The sequence below is a fragment of the Chelonia mydas genome, chromosome 6, assembly GCF_015237465.2.
Source record: "Chelonia mydas isolate rCheMyd1 chromosome 6, rCheMyd1.pri.v2, whole genome shotgun sequence".
Lineage (NCBI taxonomy): Eukaryota > Metazoa > Chordata > Testudines > Cheloniidae > Chelonia > Chelonia mydas.
This window is the reverse complement of record NC_051246.2, coordinates 68,083,363-68,091,727: the sequence shown is the minus strand read 5'-3', so window position 1 is coordinate 68,091,727 and position 8,365 is coordinate 68,083,363. Positions and strand designations below refer to the sequence as shown.

General features: G+C 40.5%; 1 long non-coding RNA gene across 1 annotated transcript; it reads right to left on the bottom strand.

Annotated features, from left to right (window-relative positions):
* Positions 1–4,582: 4,582 nt before the first annotated feature.
* On the bottom strand, positions 4,583–7,857 carry LOC122466398. The gene is made up of 3 exons (XR_006291837.1): positions 7,742–7,857; positions 7,356–7,408; positions 4,583–5,886 (listed from the first exon to the last, which is right to left on the bottom strand). It is a non-coding gene; the product is annotated as an uncharacterized LOC122466398 (long non-coding RNA).
* Between the last annotated feature and the right edge of the window lie 508 nt (positions 7,858–8,365).

Sequence of the window (8,365 nt, the reverse complement as noted above, 5' to 3'; positions counted from 1 at the left end):
ATAACGACTGGACACATTATGCTACTAGTGAAAATAAAGGCTGAAGGAGGACTATGAAACGCAAGCTCCTCTCCTCAATATCTGTAAATCCTTTAGACACAACCCCTCCTAATTATTCACCCCTTCTTGTCAACTGTTGGGAATGGGCCACATCCACCCTAATTGAATTGTCTTGTTAGCACTGACCCCCACTTGGTAAGGCAACTCCCATTTTTTCATGTACTCTATATTTATACCTGCCTACTGAATTTTTCACTCCATGCATCTGATTAAGTGGGTTATAGCCCCTGAAAGCTTATACCCAAATAAATTTGTTAGTCTCTAAGGTGCCACAAGGACGCCTCATTGTTTTTGCTAACCCCATCCTAATGGGCACAAGTATCCAATTCTCTCAACTGCAACTGCTTCTCCAGATTCTCATCAATTCTCATCCTTCTCATCAATTGTACCTCTAATAGCCTAGCTTCCTTCAAATATGATTTGCAATACTTACATTTTTATACTTTTAAACCTACATCAAACAAATGAGTAAAAATCTCCCTACTATTTGTTTAGTGTCTGGAGATGACTCACTGCCCGTCTCCTTTGATTATTTTAGAAGGAAGATGTTACCATCATAATTTTACATTAAACCTTTTTTAAGCAACTAAAGTGGCCAGCTACAACCTCATTCCCCAAAGTTCTCCTCTCTCTAACATGATCAGCTGGTCCCCCTTAAATTCCCTCTATCATATGACATGACAGAAAGGGAGTTCTGTTTTCCTAGAAGCTCAAGTATTCAGTTTTTATGATGATCAGGTAAACAAAAAAATAACCCCAACACAACACTTACCTACCTACCTACCTACCCACACACACAGTGTCCCCAGAATGAAGCACAGAAGTGAAGCACAGTTTTTATATTCTGGGCTCCATGACAGACTCGAGCCTTAGTTGTATCCTTTCTTTCTTTTGTAAAATAGATGCATTGTTTTGGTTTTTGCTAGGTTCATGTGCACATTAATTGGCCAGATGACATTGTGGTTATTTAGATAATCATAAATTTATTCAAAACAAAGCTCAGATATTCCACTCCTTCTCTAGCACCACGTAGAGAACTGTGTTGTTTGAGGGATGGTGCACAGGGACAGGCAGTGGACACGCTTTGTTTTCTTTTACGGGGCAGTAAAACACTTATAGAATCTAGTCACAAGGGGCCTCATTCTGTGAGGTGCTGAGCATTCTCACCTCTCATTGACATTGATGGCATCTCAGGATCGTGACGGACTGGTCCCTGAGCCTGGGGAAAGGCCAAAAAATAAAGGGAAGAATGAGTCAAAGCACATTAAATTCCTTCTGATATTTGCTTCTATTTCAACCTTTAATGACAAATTCTGATAATTATTTGTAAAGGAAATTAAATGCAGTATTGTAACCTTATGGCTGATTTTATTTGCATAGGTCTCCGAAAATCCAAAGGCACAGTCCCTACAAATACCACTGAAATGAGACCATGTTACATATAGGCTCACATAGTAAAGCATAAAAATTGTCATATGCAGTAATGTAAATTACTATATATTCAAAGGGGGAGCAACTGGGGTCAGCATCAAAAGCACTTTGCATGTGGAGTTGACTGCAGAGGGAAAGATATTTGGCTCATCAATAATCATCAATAACTTTGATCAATTTTCCTCTTTAGCTAGCCCAGCATACACAGATTTTCAGCACCTAAACACAGCACTGCCATTTGCAACTACTGGATTATCAGGAAAAGACCTTGAAGGAAATGGAGAGAGAGAGAGAAATACAGGCAAAAGTGATAATAAGCAAGACCCCTGTTCTCATCTCATCCTTCTAACATTAGTATTCTGCATAGCCCCTTGCCTCCTATTAGCCTCCCTGACCAGTAGTTGAATACATCCTGCCAACAAGTAGATGCATCTAGCCAACTATGTGCCAACTCCCTCCCTTTGGCCTTGCCAATTTACAGTACCCAGCTGCTGAATGTGCTAGGCAATGTTTACCCCACACACTTTAATTATACATATAATATATTTGATAATCTGCATCTATCAAAGGAGTTAACTATCATACTTAAGTTTTAGCAAGAGCAATTTAAATACGGCTACTGTAGCAAAAATCCAGTACACTGGCTCATGGGGTATAGAAAGTGTAGGCAGTTGAAAAAAATATCTGCTTTAAATATTACATCTGGGCCTGCTTCCATGTACCAAACATTTTGGTCAAGGCCAGATTAAGGTTTCAAGTGGCCTTAGGCAGGGAACAATACTATTTTGGGGCTTTCAGGCCATGGGAATGTTCTGCAATCTCAAACAGCCCACTATATCTGTCCCTCAACGTTGTTTAGATATGGAACAGCTATGAGTCTGCTGGGTCACAGAGCTAGCTAAATAGAATAGCTATAAAATCTTTGTTTTCAGAAGCAATCTGCCACCTAAATGGTCCAATAAATATAAACACTACCCCCTTCAATGGATGGGTCCCCAAAATACCATAGAATGTTGATCAGTCTCTTCATTCACCCTTCCTTCATAACCTTGATTTAAATAGTTGAAATGAAAATCTATGTTGGCTTTTGATGCCCTGTACTATGCTGTAAGTAATGCAGCACGACCTAGTTATACTGACAAAGTAAAAATTCACTAATAGGCTCTTTATAAGAAACATTTTAGGTCATTGGTTTAGTCTGCTGCTAAACTAATACCTTGATGCAACTAGTTACATTTCATGTGAGCTGTTGTGTTTACTGCAATTACTTCAAACATTTTCAGGCAGTACAGACCTTGTCTAATTAAGACTCCTATTTATATCTCTCTCATTTACTAGGGAAGCAAAAGCAGCCTAGAATCATAGAATATCAGGGTTGGAAGGGACCTCAGGAGGTCATCTACTTCAGCCCCCTGCTCAAAGCAGGACCAATCCCCAATTTTTGCCCCAGATCCCTAAATGGCCCCCTCATGGATTTAACTCACAACCGTGGGTTTAGCACGCCAATGCTCAAACCACTGAGCAATACATTTCTCCCTACCTTTTATTTTTGGAAAGCAGGTAAGTTTGCATATGGTCTATTTCCTTAGTCAAAACTTAGTCCTAGGGCACCACTTGTTTACCTGTATTACTATAATATACTTGCCGACATTAGATGTTACGTAGGCCTCTCACTGTTCCCATGTCTGAATGCAAGTGAGTATTTAAATGAGCTTTCTCCCATTTTTCCTTCCCAACGCCCAGGGCCAATAAAGCAATCCAGGGCCCTGGACACGACATGACATGGTTCTCCCACCATGGTCCCATCCCCTACTTGGCGTTGGATTTAATCATACCACCCTAAATATAAGTTTACATAAAAATGGGATCTGAAACGAAATCATTTTGGTTTGGCCCATCTATAGGCGTTTCCCACAATTTCAGTCAATGCTCAGACTTGTCAGTGATCTGGGAATAATTTATATTTTCATCTAGTTATTTCTACTATGAGGTCAATATTTCTCTATTGTTTATCTGATCAAGATGAGAAGGCTTGGGTCACATTCATAGTGATAATGGAAAAGTTGCTAACTATATTAATTGTGAATCAAACTAATGAAATTTGACATCAAACAAGTTGATGTAACAGCTTGTTACTAGCCAGAAGTGATGCTACGGAATTTCTAAATATGAATTTGTTTCTACATTTACAAGAAAAAAATAGGTTTTATGGGTTGGGGCTTTGTTGTTTTTTCAGTATTTTTGATTGAGCTGTACAACTATAAAGGCCAATCCATACATTGCATTTTATTGTTACCTGTTATTTCAATAATGCCAAAGGTATGCATATCACTTTACAAACATAAAACCACAAGGAACCTGCATGTGAAAGAATAAGGGCAAGAAGTGGTTATTAAACATTTATATTATGGTAGCCCTCAGAGACTCCGACTAGGATTAGGGCCACCTTTAGGATAGAAACTGAACAAACAGAGGTAAACACAGTTCTGCTTCAAATTCTTTACAGTCTAAGGAGTAAACTGTGTGTTACAGGGTGGGCTCTCACTTGCAAACAATGAGAGAAACCAGTAGAACTCTTTGGTTGGGGAGGGAGACAGAGGGGCTGGAAGTAGGCCATTGTCCTTTGTGTGCCACTCCATGTTTGTGGGCAATTATCTATAGCTACTGTGTTGCTTTCCTGCCTGTCTTTCCAACAGCCCCCTATTAAGCTATATCAATACGTTCATACAGGAAAGTCTCATAATCCAATATATAACTTCTTCTCACTGACCAAGTCACAGATAGTGTTCATAAAATGGTTCATTCTCACCATTTTTAGATTATTGTATAGCAGCTCCTCCTGTCACAGCCCATATTGGATACTTCAGAGAAAGCGGTATGAATTCCCATAATGGCAAGTTATTGAATTGTCAGCCCATCTGGGATGATTTTTTTCCTAGCCCCAAGAAGATAGCGGTTTCTATACATCCTGAAGCATGAATACCTATATCATATATTGAAATTATCATGGGATGGTAGAAACATTAGAGTTAAGATTGCACAAGGATTTCCATTTTAACTGAGGTGAGAAAAACCTATAAAAAGCTTTTAGTGAGAAAATTAGGGTAGAATCCCTATTTTATTAACTAATTAGATATTGAGGAGTTTATAAAATTGAACATCTCAGAATGACCGTAGCTTGAGTTTTCAAGGGCAGTTTGTGGTGAAAAAATAATATAAGGTTAGTTATGACATTTTTTTTAAATGTGTCTTGTGTCTAGTTTGACATTTTCTTCAGATCATCCCTTAAAATGTACAAGATAAGTTAACACAGTGAGGCTTTTGTCTCCCCCAGTGACTAGATGCTAGGTCATCTGTGGGGGAAATGAAGCCTGGACCTCATGCTTTCAAATCTAGAGTTACTACTGTTTGAGCTAACAGAGCAGGGCCGTTAACTCATAGGCAGGAGGAAGAGCCTACAGATAAACCTCAGCATATGCTATAGCTACCAGAGGGGGAACAAACAGCCATTATGTGCATGAAGGTTTATGCAATGTTTTCAGTAGCGGAGAAGGTTGAGGGCACTTTGGAACAACTTTTATATTGGTGGAGTACAACATGGGACCATGTATGAAATGCTGACAATACTTTGGTCTGAGATTAGCAGGTCAGTGTTACCCTTCATTGTTATGCCTGGTTGTCAGGGGCTCAGTCTCCTCCATAGTCTCCTCCATTCACATCCATGTCTCCCACAGCCCCTTTCATTACCAGCTTGCTTCCTCCAGCACCTGGTGAACATTCTTAAGCTTACAAACTATGGTGGAATCCAGGGGATGAATGCCAGCAGTAATCACATGTTTGTGTTGTGTGTGTGTCAATTGGGGCTTTCACACAAATAAATGTCTCAAACAACCAAGGAGACTAACAACATTTCAATAGAACATTTCGGGCATTTGGCTGCATATAGAATACTAGTGTCACATATGGCAGGTTTGAAGGTAGAGAGATGTACTTCATACTGGCAGAGATGGGGGAACCCAGAGGAAGGAGGAGGAGCACAGCTAATAGACACCTGCTAGTGCAGCCACTCCTGGTTAAACCCAAATTCTAGAAGTATAGAACAGGCTGTGGCACGTTTTCAGAAGAAAGTGATGGTCCATACTCCTTCAGGGAGTCCCCTCATCAACAGATAGGTTCTCATCACTGCTTAAAATGGTGGGCTGCTCATCGGGTAACTAATTTCAGTAATTTTTCGGCAATGATAAAACGTTAGACACAAAAATCCTGCACATCCTGTGGTATGTTGCCGTTTCAGACCCCTTCATGAAGGTTGGTACAATCCAGAGCAGCTTCACAGCATTTTAAGTGTCTTCTCTCCCCTCTCACTGTGGAGAACTATCCCTGAGATACACCTATCTGTATTTTTAGAAAGAAAGTTAAAAAGACTACAATTAGTGACAATTAATGACCCACTTCACCCATCCAAATCCCTCAAGCCTGGAAATAACAAGTCAGGGGAAAAGCCTTCAGCATTCCCTGCCATCTTCACATTGACTATCATACTGTTGATTACACCAAGGCTTTCAAAGATGGGTCCTGATTCAGCCTTATCTGTCAATAAAAGTAGGATAATTAAGTATCCGAAAATCTATCTAAAGTAACCGTTCACATGCTCTTTATCTGTATACATGTTATAGGGCAGGGGCAGGCTGCAGCACAACAGGTGTACCTGCCTCAGTTTCCCCTTGGTCTGGCCATAGAAAGAATAATCTCTTTAAGCATCCATTCAAAGTTCTACCTTTGGGCATAATTTATTCTTATACATGCACAATAATCCTCAGAACTCATAATAAAACCCTTTCTTCCAACTTCCCCCCACACCCTCACAACAGGTACAGTCACAGTAGTTTTTCCATACCCCATCAGGGGACAGTACTTCCACGTTCCCCACCCAAGAGTCAGTTTCCACTCTGTTTGTAGTTTCTTGGCTCTTGTTTCAGGCCCCAACTCTCCAGGCCATTCACCAGAGAGATACCAAAGTTGCTTCCATCCCACAACTCTCCTACCACAGCCCCCAAGTCAGGTCTCCCTCAAGAGAGCTCCCCATTGTGTTCCACTCCCCAGGCCCTCTTGGCTGAGAGTCCTACCCTTGCGCAGGAAACATCGGTCCAGGACCAAACCCCTTGTTCTGGACTCAGCTTCCCACAGCCCTCCACTCAGGCCTGCTGCAAGGGGGCTTCCTACAGTGTTCCACTCACCCCGTCTTCCCTGCCTGGGAGTTATAACCTTTGATTAATGGGTTCCCAATGAGTAGTTTAAAGATAAGTAATAAAACCAAACTGAATTCTTTAAGGTTCAAGATTCCAGGACAATTACAGATCATTTAATTTAGTGGAGGACTGTGAATGACAACTGAAAAAATTAAACAGTTTATTTAAAATAAAATGGTTAGTTAAAGCAAGCAGGCATTACAGGAGAACCACACACTGTATTCATACTCACACTCTAGTGTAATGAGGCATGCAGGCGTGACCAGAGTCTGGACAAGAACAATGGGTACAATCTTTTCTCTAATAGTACCTTGATGGTGGATAGGTGCAGCTCTCTAAAAATCAGCCTACTACCCCTTTCATAATGACTCACAACACCACCCCATAATTAATCAGCATGAAGCCAGCTTTTTACTATATCTATATTTCTACTACCATAATCAAAATACCTTCTACTCCCTCATTGACAATTTAATATTAAATATCATCCTAATTAACATCTACATAAATATAATTATAACAACTATCAGTATAGACAGCATTCTTCCAAAACATTCACATTTCATTGCATTTGCTTGTTAAAGCCAGTTACAACAAGAAGTTGTCCTAACTTACCTCTCTTCACCTTCACTCATATTTTATCAGGCCTCTCTTAACTACTATCAAGCCTATTTTTAGGAAATAAAATTTTGGGCTTATTTACATTTCAACACATTTCTATATTACATATGCAAGCAAAATCTCTATAGACTGCAGAATCCCACTCCAACTCCTGGGATCCACCCTCCAGCATCAACCCTCTTGTTTCAGGCTCACATTCCCTTAACTAGACTGGGTCTTCCCCTTTGGCTTAGGGGCCACTACTCAAGCTCTCCTGTAATTCAGGACAGGTTCCTCCAACTGAAGTCAGTCCTCACCCATAGTTTTCCTCAGCATTTATTCTTCCCAATAGTACCCTGGACTAACTCTCCTATACTGCTCCTGTTTCTAGCTAGTCGCACCTTTCCTCCTTAGCAGCTCTCATCTGCCCCTTTTCCTAACTGACTCCTCCACTGGTTCAGTCTCTCCCAATTTATATGGCCCAGGTGCCTTCTCTGTAAACCAGTTGGGGGACAGCTAATCAATCACAGATGCACTGGATCTGCTCCTTCTTAAAAGGGCCAGTCACCCATGTGACAATGTTGTGACAGATATGGCAATTTCTTGGACAAACCTTACTGAATTAAGATAAAATTTATTGAATGAAGTATTTTAGGAGTCAACTGTATTAAAAATACAAATGTTTGTCTATTATTGAGGGACTATATGTAATTTCTTTAAGTGGGAGACAGAATTCAAGTAAACCGAGGAAAATGTTATGAACATCAAAGGACTCTTAAAACAATAGACCAGACAAGATTGAATTTTAGTTGAGTAGGTTTCCTAGGAAATACTGGGGGGAGGGTAATGTAAATCCTTTTGAAGTTACACCTTGAGGAGTGTAGCAAGGGGGACATGGCTTCCTCCAAGACTGAAGGAAGGGGAGGAACCACTCTCCATCCCCTGGTGGGTGGAGCCTGGCAAGCCATGCCCACCCCACTGGAAGAAGAGGGGTGGGACAGGAAGTTTAAAAGGTGGGTCCTGCA